Source organism: Triturus cristatus, chromosome 3_2 (genome assembly GCF_964204655.1).
Source record: "Triturus cristatus chromosome 3_2, aTriCri1.1, whole genome shotgun sequence".
NCBI lineage: Eukaryota > Metazoa > Chordata > Amphibia > Caudata > Salamandridae > Triturus > Triturus cristatus.
The window spans coordinates 950,542,951-950,566,081 of record NC_140584.1 but is presented as its reverse complement, the minus strand read 5'-3'; the positions used below and the strand labels follow the sequence as shown (position 1 = coordinate 950,566,081).

Genomic DNA, 23,131 nt, shown 5'->3' with positions numbered 1-23,131 from the left:
TTTCGAGGGAGGGGTGGTACCAGCCAGGGGATGCACTGCCATTCGGTTCCCCCCCACTGCTGGGGGGGTCGTGCTGGGTGAGCTTGGATTCCGTCTCGGAGCGGGACAGGGAATGGGGGCCACCCCCCGTCCCCGGTCCCTTGCGCGTTGGTCGGGCCTTCCCCAGGGCGAAGGGGCCTGCCGAAGTCCTGGTCCTCACCCGAGCACCCCATGCAGCCGCAGACCGCTCCACCAGCCGGGGCGTGCCAGGGCAGGGCCAGGCCCTGTGCCTACGGTGCGTGCTTGCAGGAGCCGGGCCGAGGGCTTCGGGCTGGCACCGTTGGTCGCTCTGGCTGCTCTGCCATTAATGATCCTTCCGCAGGTTCACCTACGTAACCTTGTTACGACTTTTACTTCCTCTAGATAATCAAATTTGATCGTCTTCTCTGCGCTCCACCAGGGCCATTGCCAACCCCGGCAGGGCCGATCCGAGGACCTCATTAAACCATCCAATCGGTATTAGCGACGGGCGATGTGTACAAAGGGCAGGGACTTAATCAATACGAGCTTATGACCCGCACTTACTGGGAATTTCTCGTTCATGGGAAATAATTGCAATCCCTATCACGAACGGGGTTCAGTGGGTTACCCGCACCTGTCGGCAAAGGGTAGACACACGCTGATCCGTTCAGTGTAGCGCGCGTGCAACCCCGGACATCTAAGGGCATCACAGACCTGTTGTTGCTCGATCTCGTGTGGCTGAACGTCACTTGTCCCTCTAAGAAGTTGGACGCCGACCGCTGGGGGACGCGTAACTAGTTAGCATGGAGGAGTCTCGTTCGTTATCGGAATTAACCAGACAAATCGCTCCACCAACTAAGAACGGCCATGCATCACCACCCACAGAATCAAGAAAGACCTATCAATCTGTCAATCCTTTCCGTGTCCGGGCCGGGTGAGGTTTCCTGTGTTGAGTCAAATTAAGCAGCAGGCTCCACTCCTGGTGGTGCCCTTCCATCAATTCCTTTAAGTTTCAGCTTTGCAACCATACCCCCCCCGGAACTCAAAGACTTTGGTTTCCCGGATGCTGCTCGGCGGGTCATGGGAATAACGCCGCCGGATCGCTAGTCGGCATCCTTTATCGTCGGAACTACGACTGTATCTGATCGTCTTTGAACCTCCGACTTTCGTTCTTGATTAATGAAAACATTCTTGGCATATGCTTTCGCTTTGGTTCGTCTTGCGCCGGTCCAAGAATCTCACCTCTAGCGGCACAATACGAATGCCCCCGGCCGTCCCTCTTAATCATGGCCCCAGTTCGGAAATCCAACAAAATAGAACCGGAGTCCTATTCCATTATTCCTAGCTGAAGTATTCAGGCGCCCGGTCTGCTTTGAACACTCTAATTGTTTCAAAGTAAACGCTTCAGGACACTCAGTCAAGAGCATCAAGGAGGCGCCGAGAGGCAGGGGCTGGGACAGGTGGTAGCTCGCCTCGTGGCGGACCACCAACTCGATCCCAAGATCCAACTACGAGCTTTTTAACAGCAGCAACTTTAATATACGCGATTGGAGCTGGAATTACCGCGGTTGCTGGTACCAGACTTGACCTACAATGGATCCTCGTTAAAGGATTTAAAGTGTACTCATTCCAATTACATGGCCTCGAAAGAGTCCTGTATTGTTATTTTTCATCACTACCTCCCCGAGTCGGTAGTGGGTAATTTGCGCGGCTGCTGCCTTCCTTGGATGTGGTAGCCGTTTCTCAGGCTCCCTCTCCGTAATCGAACCCTGATTCTCCGTTACCCTTGGTCACCATGGTAGGCACAGAAAGAACCATCGAAAGTTGATAGGGCAGACATCCGAATGTATCGTTGCCGTCACGGGGACGTGCGATCAGCTCGAGGTTATCTAGAGTCACCAAAGCGGCCGGGCGAGCCCGGATTGGTCTTGGTCTGATAAATGCACACATCCTGGGAGGTCAGCGCTCGTCAGCATGCATTTGCTCTAGAATTACCACAGTTATCCAAGTAACAGATGGAGCGATCAAAGGAACCATAACTGATTTAATGAGCCATTCGCAGTTTCACTGTACCGGCCGTGTGTACTTACACATGCATGGCTTAATCTTTGAGCCAAGCATATGCTACTGGCAGGATCAACCAGGTAGCCGCATCTGCTGGCGGGGTGGGTTCGGGAGGCCACGTGCCCATTTCCCCGACCGGACAACCTTCGCGCACCCCTCCCTCTCGGGAGCCTGCTGGGGGAAGGAGCTCACTTGCCTGGGCGGGAGGGCTCACTGGAGGGGTGGAGAGGGGCGTTCGCATGGGCACTGGCAAGCCCAGCCATCTCCCCTGGGAAGGAAGAGGCAGGCCGAGGCGCAGCCTGAGGGAGACGCAGGGGTGCCAGAGCGGCGGCGATACCCCTCGGAACAATCGTTCTGAGCTGCTGTGGAAATGTGCTGGGCGGAGAGGGGTGACGGCGTGGTGCACGGGGCCTACAAACCTGCTGGGCAGCAGCATCCAAGGGCCTGGCGCCGCCCGACCCCTTCCGCTTGGGTCAGACCACTGGGGGACACGAGCTGCAGGGGCCGCTCGGCCTTTGCTCTGCTGGGTAGGGTGAAGGGCCACCCGCCAGGCGGCAGGCCCTCGAGTCAGACAGTCCATGCGGGGAGGAAGCTCCTTGCTTGAAACAACAGACAAGGCTGGCCAAGCAGTCCATCCCTAAATGGACCGAGAGTGCCCAATCGATCAAGGTATGGCCAAGGCATCCCCTGGCAGGCCGCCCTGTGCGGGGGGTATACCAGCTTCACATCTCTGCCTGCTCTTGGGGTGAGCAGGCTCAAAGGAAAGGCCCATCGGGAAAGGGCCGAGAGGCAGGAGCAGACCCGGGCCCCTGGGGGCCTTTGTGGGCGGGCCCGGGTGCTGCCTTTCCCTGTCTGAGAATTGCCTGACCTCACGGAGGTCTGACTGAGCAAACTCAGAGAAAAAGGACCTTCGGGAAGGGGCTGAGAGGCAGGCGTAGACCCAGGCCCCTGGGGGCCCCGGCGGGTGGGCCCGGGTGCTGCCTTCCCCGTCTCAGAATCCCCGGACCTCACGGAGGCCTAACCGAGCAAACTCGGAGAAAAAGGATCATCGGGAAGGGACTGAGAGGCAGGTACGTACCAGGGCCCCCGGGGGCCCCGGCGGGCAGGCCCAGGTGCTGCCTTCCCCTGTCTCAGGATCGCCAGACCTCGCGGAAGAAAAAGGACCATCAGGAAGGGGCTGAGAGGCAGGTGCGTACCCGGGCCCTTGGGGACCCCGGCAGGCGGGCCCGGGTGCTGCCTTCCCCTGTTTCCGAATCGCTGGACCTCACGGAGGTCTGACTGACCCTCTCCCTAGTAATCCGGAGGAAAATTACCCCCCTTCCTTGTAATCCGTGCACACGAGGTGACAGAGAGGACCCAAGGCACGAATGTACACGACCTCCTGGAGCCCTCGCTGGGATCACGGAGGCAAATGAGCCCTCATCGGGACTTCCAGGCAAGCCCGGCCAGCTGTTCGTCCCATTGGAAAGCATTGCGCGTGACTAGATGGCCAAGGGGATAGGCGCGATCAGATGGCCAAAGGGAAAGGTGCGACCAGATGGCCGAGGGGATAGGCGCAACCAGATGGCCGAGGGGAAAGGTGCGACCAGATGGCCGGGCTTGAAAGGGAAGCCATCTGGTTGCTCTGTGCCCCAACGAAAGAGCGAGCGGGTGCCGGGGCATGGGGGACCGGAGGCCCAGGGCCCCAGCTGGGCCCCAGCCATGGAGGCTGCGAAGGCGACCCAACAGGCCCTCTGACCCGGGGTCCGCGGACACCTTGACAAGCAGGGGAGGCCTGCAGAGGACCGACAGACACTGTCCTGGGCCCTTGGCGGAGCGGCAGGCTGGGGGACGGGGCCCAGGGCCAGAGCCCCCGACCTGGGGCCCAGCAGGGCCCCTGGACCCAGCCGGGGCTCCCAGGCCCGGTGGCGCAGGGAGGCAAATGAGCCCTCATTGGGACTTCCAGGCAAGCCCGGCCATCTGGTTGCCCCATTGGAAAGCATTGCACGTGACTAGATGGCCGAGGGGATAGGCGCGACCAGATGGCCGAAGGGAAAGGTGCGACCAGATGGCCAAGGGGATAGGCGCGACCAGATGGCTGAGGGGAAAGGTGCGACCAGATGGCCGGGCTCGAAAGGGAAGCCATCTGGTCGCTCTGTGCCCCAACGAAAGAGTGAGCGGTGCCGGGGCATGGGGGACCGGAGGCCCAGGGCCCCAGCTGGGCCCCAGAGATGGAGGCTGCGAGGGGGACCCAACGGGCCCTCCGACCCGGGATACGCGGACACCTTGACAAGCAGGGGAGGCCTGCACAGGACCGACAGACACTGTCCTGGGCCCTTGGCGGAGCAGCAGGCTTGGGGACGGGGCCCAGGGCCGGAGCCCCCGACCCGGGGCCCAGCAGGGCCCCTGGACCCAGCCGGGGCTCTCAGGCACGGAGGCGCAGGGGAAGCCTTCCTGGACCCCCATCCAGGGCACCCTGCCATGCAGCAGGACCAAGGTCCCCTTCTCGGGGACCTTGGGAGCAGTCAAACCCAGCTGAGCAGGGAGAGGCTCCCCGGGCACGACAGAACCCCGTCCCAGGCCTTTGGTGGGCCGGCAGGCCGGGGGGCGGGGCCGGAGCACCCGAACCAGGGCCTGGCGAGGCCACTGGACCCAGCCGGGGTTCCCAGGCCCGGAGGCACAGGGGCAGTCTCCCCGGGCCCGCCGGACACCATCCCAGGCACCCTGCCACGTGGCAGGACTGAGGACGGAGCCCGGGGTGGGGAGGCCACCCTTCCCGTGGCCGCAGGGAGCCCTTGAACCGAGCCGAGCAAGGGGAGGCTCCCTGGGCACAATGGAACCCCGTCCCGGGTCTTTGGCGGGGCAGCAGGCCAGGGGACAGGGCCCAGGGCCGGAGCACATGAGCCGGGGCCCGGCGGGTCCCCAAGACCCAGCCGGGCCTACCGGGCCTGGAGGCAAAGGGGAAGCCTCCCCAGGCCCGTGGGACCTCGTTTGGGCACCCTGCCACACGGCAGGACTGAGGACGGAGCCTGGGGTGGGGAGGCCGCCCTCCCCGGGGCCCCTGGACCCAGCTCAGCAGGCCCCAGGACAGACCAAGGGCTGGGGCGGTATCCTGGCCCGTCCAGCTGCCGGCTAGGCCGAGAGGGGTCCCAGAGTACCCTGTCCCTAGTAATCCGGAGGAAGGCTACCCCCCTTTCTGGTAACCCGCACACTCCGAGTGACGGGGGACCCTAGGCGTGAACGCGCCCGACCTCCTGGAGCCCTGGCTGGGATCCGGGAGGCAAATGAGCCCTCATCGGGACTTCCAGGCCGGCCCGGACATCTGGTCGAACCCATTGGAAAGCATTGCGCGTGACCAGGGTTCGGGGACTGCAGGGCTCGGGGGCTGCAGGACTCCGGGGCTGCTGGGCTCCAGGGCTGCAGGGCTCGGGGGGGCTCGGAGACCCCACGCTAGGCCTCAGGCATGGGGAGGCCCTCAGGTGCTCCTGGGGCCCAGCCGCCCTGGGGAGGACTGCCCGAGACCCATTGAGCCTTGCAGGTCTCCGGGGCTCTGCACCAGGGACCCTTGTCCTGGGCAGATGGACACTTGGCAGGCCACAGGACGGGGGCTCGCAAACCCCAGGCCCTGACCGAAACCCAGGCCCCGGGGACAGTGCCTGCTTCTCAACCTAGCCAGATGATCGGGGAGCCTGCCAAGGCACGAGGGACCCCTGTTCCGGGCACACGGACCCTCAGGACGTGCACTCGTTTTCCACACATTTTTTCCAAAATTCTGCGTAGTGGACCTTCGCCAACTACGCCCAGCCCTAATCACAATAGTCAAAGCATAATAGAACTAGGGAGTATTTTTTGTGTGGAGTTTATTTTTTTTAATCTGCTTTTATTTTTATTTAACTTTCAAAGAATTACATTTACTTGAAAGACATCATTACTTGCGCACTTTCCATACATGTTGACTAGACACATTAAACACACATTTTCGCCACTTGCATGGTGGACCCTGCGCTCGCCCTAGGCACAGCCGCAGCGCCTGACTGAACATAGAAATAGTTTTCAGTTCTGATTGCGTCTAGAATATGTCTCTATTCAGGAGCTGCTTAGTGCCAGAAGTTCAGGGTGTAGTCCTTCCATTGTTGCCATATGGACTGTCTAACATATTTAGTTAAAGAAGTCAGTTAATCCCCAACAGTCCCAACAATCCCAACTCAGCCCGGCGATAGTGGCAGCGTCCCCCTCCCCCCTCACTTTGCCTTTTCCATTGACCTCGTCCAGCATAATAGAGAGCTTGTTGTCCCTTCATAGCGAGACACGTCTTCCCCCCCCCATTGTTATTGACGCAAATCAATATATGCAGGGGACTTGAACCGTAACACATGAAACCACACAGACACACCCAATTGCAAATTTCTGTGCTTACCCTAAACCCATGCCACTCCCCTCAGATTGTCCCCTCGTATGCTCCTCCTCTACCCCCTGGAGTGCCTGGAGCAGACCCTCCCAGCGAGTGGCTATTGGCTCCTTCCTTAGGCCCAGCGTTTCCTCCCTTCTAATGGCCGTCCCTTCAGGCCTCGTCCAGGCATAGATTGAGTGTCTCCACGCCTGTACATGTGGGGGCTCCTGCGCTTTCCACCTTTTGGTGAGCAACCGTTTGGCAACCGCTATTCCCAGGTCTAGGAACCGGAATGTCACCTTCATGGCCGGCGTTCTATGGAATTGGTGTAATAGGTAGGGGTGGGCGGAATTTGCGAAATCCACTTTCGCAAATTATCGCGAAAATGTTGAAAATTATCGCAAACACGCGGAAATATCGCGAAGATGTGGAAGTTTTTTCCCGCATGTTCGCGAGATTTTCTGCATGGTTGCGGCTCGCCAACTTACCCATGTGGTTGCTCGCGGGCGCGGCCATCTTGTTTTCAGTTGTCTCGCGGTGCATGATCGCGAGAAGAAAGACGTGATCGCGCGACGCAGGACGTCACTGCGGGCGCGAACTGTCGCGAGACTGCGCAAATGGCTAAAAACAATACAACATCTTATGGAGAACGCGACCAGCTCAAGAAAACTTGTCGGCGAACACAGGGATTCAGGTAAGGCGATCGCGCGCGCGCGAGAATGTATTATTTTACAGCGCGAGCAAGAACCAAATTATCGCTAAGCTGCGGAATGCGGAAATTTTGACATTTTCGCGCTTTCCGCGGAACGCGAAAATGTCAAATTATCGCAATTTCCGCGAACGGAACGAAATTTTCGCCCAGGCCTAGTAATAGGTATACCTCCTATTCGAATGGCAAGCTACGGCCAGTACTTATATGTAGCAGCTCGCTTATCCTACTCCAATAAGTATATATCCTCTGGCAACTCCATAGCATGTGAATCAGCCCCACCCCAGGTTCCAGACATCTGGGGCACACTGCATCTATACGGTGAAAGTACCTGTTGATGGCCTCCGTCGTAAGGTATGCCCTGTGTAGTATGAACAACTGGATCTGTCGGAGCCTCATATTCCTGGGGATACGCACTGGGCCTTTCAGTACCTTTTCCCATTCCTTATCTTCTAAGGGCCTCCCTAGATCTGTCTCCCACTTGCGTCGGAGCGGTTCTAATGTGACCGCTGCATGACTGCGTAAAGACCTTGGGAACCAACGTACCAGGTGCCTGCCTCATCCCATAACATGGAGGTACTGTATAGTGAGATGTTGCTTTGGTTATGTAGACATGTCCCCCCATATGGCCGTCAGCGTTGCAACTAAAGAGCGGTGCACAAGAAATTGTCCTGGTGGCAGCCTCCCCTCCACCACCAACGAGTCATACGGTTCTAACGCGCCTTCCCGATACAGGTCTCCCAGGGTCTGTATATCTGCATCTCTCCAACACTCCAATGCTGATGGGGTAAGTGTTCGCACCCCGCTGGGGGAGCCCTCTAAGGGTAACACAGGTGCGTATGGTATCAGGGTTCTAGTAATAAATAAACTTCTACGATAGCATTTGTACGCCACTTTTAGGAGGAGTGGCGTCGGTGTCGCGTGTTTGACCGCCGGGTGGAAGAGCACGAGGAGCCGTTCCAGAGAGTAGGGGGGCTGCAACGTCACCGTGTCGTCCCGACCTCTGTCTGCAAACCAGCGGGCTATCCACTGCAGCTGCGCCGCCAAATAGTAATGCTCGAAGCAGGGCACCGCTAGTCCCCCTTGATCCGTGGGTAGGTATAATTTCGCCAGTGACAGCCTGTGACGGCTACTCCCCCAGATGAAATTTCGGATCAACTTAGAGAACGCAGCAAAAAAGGCCGCTGGTATGTATATTGACAGGTTGCCAAAGTAGTACAGCAGCCTGGGAAGGATCACCATTTTGGCCAATGCCACTCTACCCATGACTGTCAGCGGCAGCGTACCCCAGAAGCGCATCTGCGACTTGAGTGCCGCAACCGATCGACCCACATTCCAGTCCAATATATCCTGCGGTTGACGATATATCTGGATACCTAAGTATCTGAAGGTATCCTCTTTCCACACCACTCGTGTTCCGTTGAGAGTGTATCCCGGATCTTGCCTTCCCCCCTCAAATGCGTATAGGCAGGATTTGCTAGCGTTTACCCGAAGCCCCGAGACAGCTGCAAAGTCTCGCAATATAAGGGCCAGCTGGGCCGAGATACTCTGTATGTCTCTCACGTACACCAGCAAGTCATCTGCATATAATGACACTTGATGTGTTGCATCACCCAACGGTAAACCCTCCCCCTCCAGTGTGCAGAGTGCCGCCGCCAGAAGCTCAATTCCTAACGCAAATAGAAATGGCGACAGCGGACACACCTGCCTGGTGCCCCTGCACACCGGTACCGCTTCCGACATGTACGGACCCAGCCTGACCCGTACCGTGGGGTTTCTATATAATAGGCCTATCATTTGCAAAAATTCCTCCCCTAAATCATAGCGCCGCAGCAGCATCGATAAGTACCTCCATTCCAGACAATCGAATGCCTTTTCTAGATCTAGTATTAAGCAGCCCGCATTCGGCCAATCAGTTACACTTTCCACCGCGACTCTAAAGAATCTCCGCAGGTTCAGGGACGTACTCCGCTTAGTCACAAACCCATTTTGGTCGCTGTGAATAAGGGCTGAGACCACCGGTGCCAAACGCTCCGCCAGGACTTTGGCAAATATTTTGTAATCGGCATTTAAAAGCGCCAGGGGTCTATAAGACCCCAAAACTGTCGGGTCGCGGTCTGGCTTCAGCAGGGATATCAGGTACGCTTCACGCATCGAAGGGGGAAACGTGCCTTCCTCCAGTGCCTTTGAGTAGACGGCGTGTAAGTGCGGCACCAAGGACTCCCGATAGGCTTTATAGAATTCGGCCGTTAGGCCGTCCGGCCCTGGAGTTCTCCCGGATGCCAGAGATGCAACTGCCTCACCTATCTCTTCTAAGGTGAGGGGGCTATTAAGCGCCTCCTGGTGCTCAGCTGAAGCCGCAGGCAACTGGATCCTCTCCAGGAATCTCCCTATTTCGAGATCAGTACAGCGGACCTGGGACCGGTACAGCTGCGTGTAGTGGTCCACCATTACCTTATGTATCTCTCGTTGCGTGTATACCAGATCTCCCGGCGATGTGCGCATCGCTGCTATCGGCGCACGGTTAGTATCTTGTCTCATCAGCCATGCTAGTAAGCGACCTGCCCTGTCTGCTGCAGCATGCGTGCGGGCCGTGTGTGCTGCATAGTTGCAGCAGTGCAGTCGCTCCAACAGCTCCGCTAGTTGCGGCCGGAGGTCCTCCAGGCGACCCGCCTATCTACCTCCCCCCTTTCCCCCATTTCAAACTGCAGCAGCTGGGATTCGATTCGGGAGATAGCCGCCGACAGCTGCCTGCAAACATTCCAGGTGGCACCCAAGCAATAGCCTCTGATTGTCGACTTGAGGGCGTCCCATTCCAATAGCACGTCACTAGCCGTGCCTTCGTTAATTTCTAAGTATGTCAGGATTGCCGTCCCTAGTGACGAGCGGAACTCAGGGTGTTCCAGCGCGTTAGGCTGTAGGCGCCATGTGGGAATAGGGGGCCTATCAGCTTCTTAGCTGACGCAAACCCGCAGGGGGTTATGATCGGAGTGTGTCTGACCTAAATATTCCGAGGCTTCCAGCAGCGGCTAGAGAGACCGTGACCCCATCACCCTGTCCAGTCGGACGTGCTGGTCATGCAGAGCGAAGTAGTAGGAGTAAACACGGTCTACCAGATGGAGGGCCCGCCACATATCTAGTAGTGCCCAGTTCGAGAACCAGTCCGCCAGTGCCTGTGCATTGGACCTCGCTGACGTGACCCTGAGGGGGGGGGAGGATCTATCCAGGTGAAGATCGAGGACAGAGTTGAAGTCCCCACCCAACAACCAGGGGAGACCAGCATACGGAGTCAACACTCAGGACAGTCGCTCCAGGAATGCCCCTTGTCCTGTATTTGGGGCGTAAACAGACCCCAATAATATGTGCTGTCCGTTATTATGTGGAGTTTTTTTTTTATATCCAAATTTTATTGAATTTCAACACACACAAACAAATCAGCAAAATCACGGATAGTAGATATTCAGTTACATCATCAAAGTCCATATGACCCTGGTTCTGCACCCTGTGGGGCGTACAACCACAAATAGAGTTAGAGTAATATTCGCTTTCTTCAACAGCACCCATCCATTTACCCCACACCCTCCGGTGTTTCTTGGGGCAGCCACGTGCCGTGTATAGAGCTTTCTCTTGTATCACGCACCAGTCCACTCCCTTGCGCTACTTTTCCAGAGCTGGTGGATCGGGACAAATCCATGCTGCCGCTATGTCGCGCTTGGCAACTATCATACCTGTGTTAAAGAAGGTCTTATCGTTCCGGGACCCATCTAGCCCATCTGTTATCACCAGTAGTGAGTGCCGTGGAGCGTGAGGAACTGTCCACCCCAAGACCTCCGTAAGTTCCTCTTCAATGGCTCCCCAAACATTTGCCAGCCGGGGACAGGTCCAGACCAAGTGGAAAAAATCTGCTGGGGCCTGGCCGCACCTAGCGCAAGATGCGTCAGAGTGTAGACCCGCCCTGTGAAGTCGTACCGGAGTGAGGTAAGCGGTGTGCAAATAGTATAATTGGATTAGTCTAAGTTTGGCAGAGGCGGTAATTGTTTTGGGCGCCATGAGCGCATCGCGCCAGTCCATTTCGTCCAGGGGCCTCACCCAGTCTGTCCATTGGTCCTTCAGTTTGTCCAAGGAGGTGAGAGTATTGTTAATTAAGATGCGGTATATACGGGAAATGCCCCTCTGCCCAAGTCCCCCAATAACGTCTGGGCCTCCGTGGGACTGTATTCCGGGAGCTGATTGTCATCTGTGATGTGTGTGTGGAGGGCATGTCTTAACTGTAAATATTTGTAGAGTTGGGATGGGTGTAGGGAATAACGGTTGTGCATATCTTGGAAGGAAAGCATGTGGCCCCCCGCCCGGACGTCCCCAAGCTGTGTTATGCCTATGAGGTCCCAGGTTCTGAACCCTGGCAGACCACTCACCTCCCGGAGCCAAGCCCCATGCCAGAGGGGGGTGCATTGGGTCAATTTGCCGGTCCAGCCGGTATGGGGCAGCGAAGCCCGCCAAGCCAGGAATACCGAACGTATCACGTCTGGCAGCCGGATCGGGACGAGTCCCCTGTACAACATGGCTTGTACTTTAGAAAATCCCAATTCAGACAACTCCAGCCGGTAGGCCGGGTCAGACCATCCCCCGTTGAACCAATCATGGACCATCAGCAAACGTGTGGCTATATAGTAGAGGTACAGGTGCGTCATGCTCATGCCCCCATCAAAGGAAGGATTCCTGCATGTGGAGAGAGCCAGAGGCGGCCTCCCGCCGCCCTATAAAAATCAGGTAAGTAAGCCGTCCAACTCCTTAAACCAGGATCTGGGGAAACAGAACGGCGTGTTCTGGAGGACGTAGGGGAACCTTGGGAGGATCAGCATTTTAAAGAAGGCGACCCGGCCTAGAGGGTTCAAGGGCAGTGTCTTCCATTTCTGAAGGTCTTCTTTGGCCTTTTTGACCAGTGGGGTCACATTGAGGGACCAGCCCAGTTCCGGGAGCAGGGTAATCCATATTCCCAGATATTTAAAGGAATTGTGTCGGATCGGAATATTGGACTGCCAATCGTAACAGTCCCTTGACAGGTGAAGTGGGACCAGTACTGATTTCCCGGGGTTCAGCCTAATACCTGATGCTTGCCCAAACGCCTGCAACAACCGGAGACAGTGCGGTCCCGAGGAAGTGGGCTCGGCCAGAAAGAGCAGGACGTCATCCGCATAAAGCGCGATCTTGTCTGTGTCGGCGTTCGGCCATTCCCATCCTTTAACACGGACGTCAGCTCGCACCAGGGCCCCCAGGGGTTCCATTGCCAGAGCAAACAACAGGGGGGAAAGGGGACAACCCTGCCACGTGCCCCTAGCAATGGGAAAGGCCTCGGACAGGACGTCATTCACTAGCACCCGTGCCCGCGGCTGCACATACAGCACCCGGACCAAAGCCCGGAACTGGGGCCCGAATCCCATCTCCGTCAACACATCTTGGAGATATGCCCAATCCACCGAATCGAAAGCTTTTTCGAAAGCTATAAGGAGGAGGGCCAAATAAGGGGTGAGTATGTGTCGGTGGGCCAGAGCCAGTTGCACCCTCCGGAGGCAATGACGGGTCGCGTGTGTGGGCATAAAGCCACATTGGTCCGAGTGGACCAGCGTGGGCAGGTGCGGCTTTAGCCATTGGGCCAGGATGGTGGTATAAAGTTTGATCTCTTGAAGGGATATGGGCCGGTAATCTGCGCAGTGATGGGAGGGGGGCTGGGATTTTGGATGGACCACAATAGTGGCAATGTCTCTCTCTGGCGGAAGGAGCCCTGATCAAGGGCCTCCTGAAAAAGACCAGCCCAGTGGGGCACTAGTGTGTCGTGGTAAGCCGCGTAGTATTCTTGGGGAAGATCATCTGGTCCTGGAGTCTTACTCGGGGACGTAAGAGAAAGAGAAATGGCTTCCTCAATTTCTTTCCTAGAGATGGGGCGGTCCAGGTCTTTCTAGGCTGCTGTCTCCAACCGGGGGAGACTGATGCGACTCCTTCCGAGGAGACCACGGAGCGATGATCCAGGAGTTTGTGCAGCATGCAAGTGCCGATAGTAGCTAGCAAACACGTGTGCCATCGCTGAAGGGGCGTTGCGTACCGTTCCCTGGTCGTCCACCACTTCCGGAATTATACGGTTCGCCCTGGGAAACGTGGCTAGCCTGTGCAAAATCAAGCCATTTTTGTCCCCCCAGCCATAAATTCTTGCCACCGAGGACCTCCATAGGAGCTTGGATGCTTCTAGAGATAGTTGTTTAATTTCGGACCGGATAAGGGCTAGTTGTCGGCTTTGGGCGGCGTCGTTGAGCAGGAAAGGGGATTGTTCCAAACGAAGCGCCTGCGCTTCTTTTGCGGTGATTTCTCAATGTTGCTCTTGCCTCTGCTTCTTGAGTTGCCCCTTTGCGAAGCCCCGAATGGTTGCCTTCCCAGCCCCCCATAGGGTCCCCGGCGAGGATACGGAGCCCTTGTTGGTGAGGAAATATTGTTAGAGCTCCTTTCCTACCGTCTTCTTGAAATCTTTATCTTGGAGGATTCATCCTCCACGTTTGGCGGGCTGAGGGGGGAGGAGTCCCTGTACTGAGGAGCACTGGGGAGTGGTCTGAAATTCCCCTGGGTAGGATACGAGTGTCTACAACTGTTGAGCAGTCAGCTGCAGGGAAAAAAAGATCATGTCTATGCGTGCCTGCGTGTGGTGAGCTGCGGAGATGTGAGTAAAGTGGGTGGCCCATGGGTGCCACGTGCGCCACACATCACAGAGGCCCAATGACTCGGACCAAGACCTCAATTGTTTTGCTTGCGTGATGCGGACAGTGGAGGGAGGGCCTGTTGTGTCTAGTGGTGGGCTGGAGACCGCGTTGAAATCACCTCCCAAAACCATGACGCCTAGGGGGAGAGTGGCGAGGAGGGCAGAGGTCTGTGTCAGTGTAGGGGTAAGCATAGAGGGAGGCGAATATATGGACACAAGATGGAGCGGTGAGCCGGCCAGACAGCCACATACCGTCAAGTACGTGCCTTGAGTGTCGTGGATCACCCGGGACAGAACGAAGGATAGGTTGCGTCTCATGAGGATGGCCACCCCTCGGGAACCCCTGGAGAAGCCGGAGTGCCACACTCTGTCGTACCCGTACTGGACAAGAAAGGGGCAGCAGTTACCCAGAAGATAAGTCTCCTGGAGAAGAAGAATGTCAATATGGAGGCGTTGCGCATAGCGCAGGACCGTGGTGCGCTTCAGCCTGTCCAGGAGACCGTTAACGTTCCAGGACAGAACGTGGAGGGAAGCCCCGGTCGTGGTGTCACCAGTCATGGTGGGTGGTGTCTGGGACGAGGCTGCGCCACCCCATTGTGTGGTGTGAGTGCGAGCTGGGGCCGATATGTGTGCGGTTGGTCGCGCGCATTAAGAGATAGTACAGTCTTTGCAGGTGAGGTATATACCTGTCCGTGGGAGCTGAAGCAACAGAACAAATGAAAGAACAACAACTGGGGAAGAAATCACCCCAAACCACTACCCCCGTCCCCCTCCCCCACCCTACAATTCGAGAACGGAAGCATCTGTCGACCCCCCATTTAATTAAACCAAACTAAAACGCTTGGATCGGTAGCGTGGAGGACCCCTCCAGAAGAACGGATAAGCAGTGCATCGGTATGAAGCAATGTACATTAACAGAGAAGTCCATCAGAATCTGACGACCCCCCCGTTGAAGCGCCGCACACCATTGGCAGTCATTTGTCCAAAGCTGAACACTTGGCTACTAGAGAGTGGGAGTGTGGGAAAGGTCTGAGTCCACCTGGGCCTGTGGTAGGGACAATCCCAGTGAGTTTTCAGCAAATCGGGGCCTGCCGCGCGGCGGAGAGCCTGATTGACTGGAGGAGTCACTGCAGTCGGGAGCCGCCACACTGAGGGATCTGGATGTCGAAGCACGTGACTGGTGCCCCTTATGAGACATTGTGCGACGCCGGTGCTGGCGTCCCGGCGATCCCGGCCCCACCAGCTGCGACTCAGTGTGTTCCGATGTGCCTTCTTGTCGGGGCGGAGGGGACGTTCCTCTGTCAGCCATGTCCATGCCGCCTGGGGAGAATCAAAGAAATGTGTTTTGCCCTGAAAAATGACTTGAAGGCGTGCCGGAAACTGGAGTTGATATTGCAGGCCTAGGGTGCGCAACTTCTTCTTGACCTCTGTGTAGGAGCGTCGACGGTCTTGGACTTCCCTGGTATAGTCTGGGATTATCATAATGACGTGGTTTTGGAACCTGAGGGGACCTCTCGCCCTGGCCGCCCGTAAGATGGCGTCACGATCTTTGAAGTTGAGGACATTCAGGATGATGGGGCGGGGTAGTGCACCAGGAGGAGGCTTGGGCGCCAGGGATCTGTGGGCCCTCTCCACAACAAACCATGTCAACAGGGCATCTTCCGGCATCCATGACTTGAACCAATCTTCAACGAAGGAGGCCGTTTGTCCCGCTTCCGCTCCCTCTGAAAACCCCACCAGACGGAGGTTATTGAGACGTGCGCGGTTTTCAGCATCTTCGGCACGCCTGTGAAGCTCCCCGGTACGAGCACAAAGTTGGGCCACCTGATCTTTAAGTTGGGAGATGTTGTCCTTGGCCGTGGAGATGCGGGATTCAGCCTCTGTCAATCTCATTCGTGGTGGTGTTACGAAGGTCCTGTCTGAGGAGGGACACATCCATCATGATTTCTCCAATCTTCCCCTCAACAGACGCCTGAGAGGCACTGATAGCCTGGAGGATGGTGGCCAGATCCATGTCCTGTGGGGGGGAGGTCACCCCGCCACCTCCCCGGGAGGCTCCGACTCGGAAGTAGTAAACCGGTCCATTTTGGTCTGTGTGGAGGCTGATGTAGGTTTAGGGCCCCTATCCCTCCCCATGGCCAGGGGCTGGTTCCAAGGTCACTGTGGCCGCAGGAGACCGGGGGGATGAAAGTTTGAAGTGGAGGAGGAGGCCAGGGACCCACAGATGCGTGGGAAATCCACGAGCGACTCGAGGGTCTCGCCAGATGGAAGTGTTCTGGTGTCCACCACGGGATCCCCCGGGTGACCAGCTGGCCCGGGAGGCACCTGCTCAACAATCAGCCAGAGGATGCCCCCTCCGTTGAAACAGCAGACTGCATTTAGACCTCAGGGAGCCAGTGAGAGGAGGGCTCATGCAGCTTATCCAGCCGCCGCAACTCTGGGGCAGTCTCAGATTGGGGGGGTTTCCCCGGGCCGCGCCCCACTCACACCGCTGTTGATGACCTGCCCCACACGTAGGGGGACGGAGGCTAGGAGTCCAACCCTAGGAGGTAGGCCGCAGAAAAGGGAAAGGCCCCGGCCCCTCCTATGCAACAGGCCTCATTCCAGTCCTCAGAACCCCAAGATCAACACACAGCGTTGGGGGGGCGCAAAACGCCGCACTGCGCCATACCCGTGGGGGCACGCGATATCATATGCGCTGCTGCCCTATCAGACAGCAGGTTCCCACCCCTACCCACTGGAAGATAGGGCTGCCCGTAGTCTCAGTAGGATGATCGCTGGCGCAGTCAGCCTTCAGGGCCAGCCTCACCCCCACAGCGAGCCGCGGCGGGAATCGCCAGGGCCCACCAAGTCCAGAGGCCACCATCTTGCAGCGAGTTATTGGTGCTAGCCCCGCAGTTCCAGGCCCAGAGGGGGAGGGGGGCATGCATTCCACGCACATGCTGCTGCGCGAGCTGACAGCCGATCCCCACTGCACTCCGGGGGTTGAGAGTGCCTTCAGTCCCAGCTGGAGATCTGTGCACCACTCCAGGCCACCCGCGGAGATGCGCGGCAGAGCCGGCAGCAGGGGAGGACGGAGAGAGCACCTCGCTGGACCGGGAGGGGGGGAAGAGCGCCCTGCTGCCCGAGCCGACAGCCGATCCCCACTGCACTCCGGGGGTTGAGAGTGCCTTCAGTCCCAGCTGGAGATCTGTGCACCACTCCAGGCCGCCCGCGGAGATGCGTGGCAGAGCCGGCAGCAGGGGAGGACGGAGAGAGCACCTCGCTGGACCGGGTGGGGGGAAGAGCGCCCTGCTGCCCGAGCCGACAGCCGATCCCAGCCCCACTCACCGCTGGAGTTCGTAGCTGCTGCCCGCAGTCTGGGGCCAACCCGTGATCGGGATCCGCAGGCGCCCCGCACCTCTCCTCCCACCAGCCGAGACGCTGGACGATCACCAGGGATGTCGGATAAGCGGCTTGCCGACGCCACCACCAGCTCCACAGGCGGTCGGACCCCCGATGCTCCTCAGGGTCACTTCTGCTCCCCTAACGCCTGTACTGCCACCAAGGTCAGGGTATCAGCGGCATCCCGACCGCCACCGCCTACAGGGCTCCGGCCCGCTCCAGCACACAATGGGCGCCACTGCAGGATGAGCAGGCCGCCGCAGGTCACCACCGCCTCCACGGGCTCCGCACCAAAACGCCGGACCCAGGAGGAAGATGCCATCATGTCAGGGACTCTCCAGATGCAGGTAGGACACGCGAAAGGATGCCGATATGGGCCGGATTCAAGGCGGATGACGGAGGGGTCCAGAGCACTCTTAGAGTGCGACCGCCATCTTGACGCCCCAGGCCACGCTCTAGTGTGTGGAGTTTTATATAGCCCGAACTAGACCCGATGGTATCAGAGCGCTTTACATGAGCACCAGTTCCGTTACAGACGGGCACATTACTTTTTGTTAGGCACGGTGTCCACAATGCTGTCCACTTTGTGGTGAAAGAATGAAAGAAGTGTCACTTTGCCGAACATGTTACAGTAGAGGTGCGCACTCTGTGTAACTGCACTAATGTATCGAGTGAACATGATCAAACATGGCCTCTAGGTTCCTAGCATCGGAAACACTGGGGAAGGGGTCTCGCCCCTGGAAGGGGCTACTGGAAGGTAGGTGCCTTGGTTTGAGTTTTACAAACAGTAATATTTCTGTTGTTGAACCTTTGAAGCAAAGGGTGTTTCCCTCGTGCATTCCTGTACGAGATGGAGAGATGAGGTAATGTCTGTACTGTTACCACTGTCTTCACTTATGTGGTCAAGATCAGTGATTCATCGCCATAAGCATGAAATGAAATCTTAAATTTATGACATCAATCAGATGATATAAGTTTGTGCTAACGAGGCAGGTGGATAATACTGATCCTTGCGAGCTCTTGGGTGGAGGGTGTGATCTGCCCCACTGTTACTTGCTGTGCACGATACTGAAGCCAGGATGTCATCCATGCTAGGGCACGAATCTTAATCCCTATGAAATTTATACCAGATTGTCGTGATCTACAGAGTCATACACCAAAGAGCATGAGCATAGCTTAGTCAGAGAGATTCAGGGGGTGTGAATTCCACATTTCTCAACTAAAATGATTTCTCAAGCTGACCCATGAAAATGTTTGGATGTATGCCATGCAACAAACTTAATGTAAAATTATGATAAAATCTCTTCAGAATTCAAAAAAGTTTATTTATTCAACATGTGGAAGCATATCATCTCCGTACATCAGATTATATCACTGCATTGCCAGACATTTATTAAGAGTTCATGAATTGCCCCCAATGATGGTGCCATTAGTGAACTAAGAAGAAAGTCAGTAGTCATGTAAACCCTAAACAAGGCATAGATTCTTATTACAGATGGAGCACCATTACTTTCTATTAAATCAAACATATGGGGTGCCTCTACAGCTCAAGTATTTAAAAATGTGCTAATATGTAATAATAAAGAAAAAGTAGGCTCTGTGAAATAAACTATTTGAGTATGGTCATAAAATTTGCACAAGCAGGGAATCTGGTATAGATTTCAGGTTATCTGGTTACACATTTTTAAATTTAGCCATCAGATGAGTATCTCTGTCTCTCTTTACCCTTTATCAAAGTCCACTGTTTTATTTTTCATTCTTGGCTCACCATGAGAAAAACTGACACAGAGATAGCAGACCCAATTCAGGACCAAGAATACAGCAGACCCTACTACCAAGCCAAGAATACATTTATTTGGGGGGTGTCAAATCCCAAACACCCCCATCCCCAAAGCTACACCCCTGCCACAGAGAGTCCAAACCAGATTAAGGCTATAGGTTGTGGTGACAAGAGCACCTAGGAATATTCTCATGTATGTTGGTAGTGTTGATTCTGTACTTCTGCTTGGGTTAAATCCTGATTGTTGGTCTTGTATGAGAGAAAGTATTTTATCGTATGCATGCAGCTGACTGTCTCATTTTTTTCCATAACTTGTGCTTTGTTTTTGAAGTTAGAGACATTCTTAGTTGGATAGATCATTGGGGTTTGGACAAAATACCGAAGAACTAAATATCCTGATACAAAATATGGTGTCACGAATCTCAGGATGTCAAAAATATCATGTACATGAAAATTGAAGGTAAGAATATAATTTTAAGTGTTGTTTTGAATAAGCCTGGGCGGCTAATTCCGCTCAGACAGCAGAGTTTGTGAAGTTTTTTAACTCCTCACTCGTTGCAGAATGGAGTTTACCGGTGCCAGGAGGACAGGAGTTTAGGACTTACCTGCTCCTGCTGCTGGCTGCACTCGTCTCTGACTGCTCCGGCTGGCTCCTAGATTTCAATTAACAGGAAGAACTGCATGCGCATGCCTTACCCTATTATAGAGTCAGGCAGGCCTTCACGCATGTGCACTATCCCCCAAAGTCCTTTTCCGATAGGCTTTTCATGGCTGTCCTCGGCACCGCCTCCATTCGGGATCACAATTGTGGCGGAGGCGGCGGTCCATCCCCCGACAGACAAGGGTCAGGGGATGGACCTTGTCCATCGGTCGGACCGAAGGGCTGTCAGTGGTGTGACCGCCACCGACGTTCTGTCGGTGGTGGTCCCACCGCCATTGCAATGAGGCCCTATGTGTGATTATGGAGTGTTGATTATGTATATAAATGTTTTAGTGTTCAAAACTGGTTCAGATTGGAGTCGGAATAGTAAATGTTGCCTCTTTTGTGTCCAACACTTTCCCAAAATTGGTTTAGGATGGAAAGGGAATTGTAAAATATTGCCCCTTTAGTGTCCAACACCTTGCCCAAATTGGTTTAGATTGAAGTGGGAATATATGTTACCCGTTTAGTATCTAACACCTAGCAAAAATTGGTTTAGATTGTAATGGGAATAGTAAATGCAACCCTGTCGTGTCCAACACCTTCCACAAAAGGGTTAAGATTGTAGTGAGAAGAATAAATGTTGCCCCTTTTGTGTCCCACACCTTCTCCAACTTGGTTTCCATTGGATTGGGAATAGTATAAGTCACCCTTTTAGTGTTCAAAACCTTTTCCAAAATGGTTTACTTTCTAATGTGAATATTTATTTTAAGAATTTTAGTGTTAAATTCCTCTGTAAAAATGTATTTGTATGTAGTAAGAGTAGAATATGCAATTTAATTAGTATTGTTGGTGTTTAGAAAGATAATTAAACAAGGGTTGTATCTTAGTAATAAATAACATCAATATTTACATATTTTCGCAAAATAAAGATGTATAGCACATTTTTCATTTTGCTTTTATTTTTCAACATTTATTTGTATTATATTTTTGACTTTTTGTAAAATATATATTCTAGTTACAAAGTTTCTGGCAGGGTCCACTCACATCCCTCACAATCTGCCATGGCCCCCATCTCCCTAAACTAACTGTTCTCTCCTGGAACATCAATGGCCTCCTGGGCCAGATCAAACACAATGGTACATTAAGCGGTGCAAACCAGCAGTCGTTTTATTAGAGGAGACTCACTTACTGGGCACACAATGCACCTTTCTTAGACACTTTGGGTATGGCAGTGTTTTTCACTCTTGGTTTACGTGAGGCTCCAGAAGGGTCAGAAGTGAAGCCAAGGATCTCGGTCGGAAAGCCTCCGACCTAAGGTTGGAAGCTTTCCGACCGAGATCGCAATCGCCCCCTTAGTTGTACGAATTGTAGTGTCTTTCACTAGTTTATCAATTTAGGTTTTCATACAGTGTTTTTGTAATGTATTGATATGTTATATTGTATTATGCTACTTGCTTTTTGATGTTTAAGTGTAATGTAGATGTAGTTTTGGTAATGTAATGTTTTTGAGGGTGTGTTTTCTGTTTTACTGTGCACATTGTTCTTTACAAACGTGTCATATAGGCATTTGGATTTACCTTTTTTTTTAAAAAAGGAAATCTGCTTTGGTTTATAAAAAACAAATATTTTTCCTATGATTTCCTGTTTTCTTGTTTCCATGAATGTACTTTTTTGTACAACACCTTTCTCCATTTCTTATGGTTCCTAGATACTTTGGATTGCTTCGAAGGATCTCTATTGAATTGATTTCATTTTTGTATTTTTTTGGGCTTTTTAGAAAATATTTTTACAGTTTTTGGTGGATGATACTTTTTGAGTACATGGATACACAGGAAGATCTGCAGCTTCTGAACAGTACAACATATTTAATTTATTTGTTTTGGGTGGGAAATGTTATATTTTATTATTTATGTGTCATGTGATTGTTATTTGGTATTGTATGTGTTGTAATTATTTTACATAATGGATTGAGTTTATTCTTCGAGGTTTTTGGTTGGTGAGGTTTGATTTTTTTATATAAATGATTTATATATTTTATTTTATCACTCTTATTTCAAATTGAAGTTCTATTTAAAGTTTTGACTGATGTAATGAAATATTATGCTTATTATTTATATAAAAACTGATTTGTAATGTTGGTTAAGATTATGCTATGCTTTATTGGGAGTTTTGTAGGTTAGGATTAATTTACTAACATGCTTTTGGCTATTATAGCTAGATAAGCTACTACTTTGCTGTTTATGAAGAGTTTTACTTTGAAATTTAACATTTCGTACATTCTTTTGGTGTGTTTGTTAAGTTTAGATGCAATTTTGGTTATGAATTGCCCCATTCGTTGTTGCTGGTAACTTTGCTTTTTTTGTAATGCTTCTATACATTTGTGTAGTGTACGTTGAGTTCTGCCTAATGTGGACTAGAAGGCATGGTCAAGTGAGATAAGGCAACCCCCTACAAAATTTATTTCAGGTCAGGGAACAGGGGGAAAAAGAACAATGAGCTATAGTGCACAGTATCCCTCTAGACCTATATTACTTTAGTTTTTGTGGGTACACATAAAGAAAAAAAACAACCTTATATATGCATTGTTTTTGTGTCTTTTTATTTAATTTCTTTTTTCCATTATTTTTGCGTACAAGTGAAATTTATCTCTTTTTTTTTAAAAACATATAAAAAAAGATTTAACACAGCGTAGGGACGGCGTTCCGTGTGAAAATTGTCAACCTTTTAAGGACCACCTGGAAGAAGGGAATCACGGACCCTTAAGACGACATCAGAAACGTTGTGGCCCACAAAGGGAAGGAAATAAAAGGAAGAAAATAAGGAGAAATTCAAAAAATATTCACATGACTAAATATGAGACAACAATATGAAGGCTGGTACCTAAAGCTGCACCCTTTGAGATAGGATTCAGAGTACCTATGGTGTGGTAAAACAATTCCTTCCTATTTCGAAACTTAGAAGTATTTCTGAGAAGAAAATGTATCCCCCCATTCATGCCCGTTACAAAATCATTTAGTAACAGGTCTTGAAGAAGATGGCACTTAAAGAAGATTAAGCCATCGAAACGCGCGTCGACCAGTTTGTATGACACACCCCAGCGTTCAGCACAGCATCAGAGGGTTGAGCGGTTCACCCCTGTTTGGTCTTTCTGTGTATGCTGGTTGGTTCTGGGGTGGGTAGTATGTATGTGATGTATGATAGTGATATGTATGAGAAGTGTGCAGAGGTGTAAATGGTGTGGGGATTTCTTTGAATTAATGCCAACAAATAATATTTCTCTTTATTTTGCACCAATTTTGTTTCTCCAAAGTCAAAGTATATGTAAAGTTTGTTATATACTTTTGTAAAGCTCAGACAGTTTTGTACACATATAAAAATCTTTTTTTGTATGTTTTTTTAAAAAAAGAGATGAATTTCACTTGTACGCAAAAATAATG

At 53.1% G+C, this 23,131-nt stretch overlaps 1 non-coding gene across 1 annotated transcript; it reads right to left on the bottom strand.

Moving 5' to 3' along the window:
* Window positions 1-344: 344 nt before the first annotated feature.
* LOC146858865 (18S ribosomal RNA) lies at window positions 345-2,147 on the bottom strand. The gene has a single exon (XR_014980325.1). It is a non-coding gene; the product is annotated as an 18S ribosomal RNA (ribosomal RNA).
* Window positions 2,148-23,131: the final 20,984 nt, after the last annotated feature.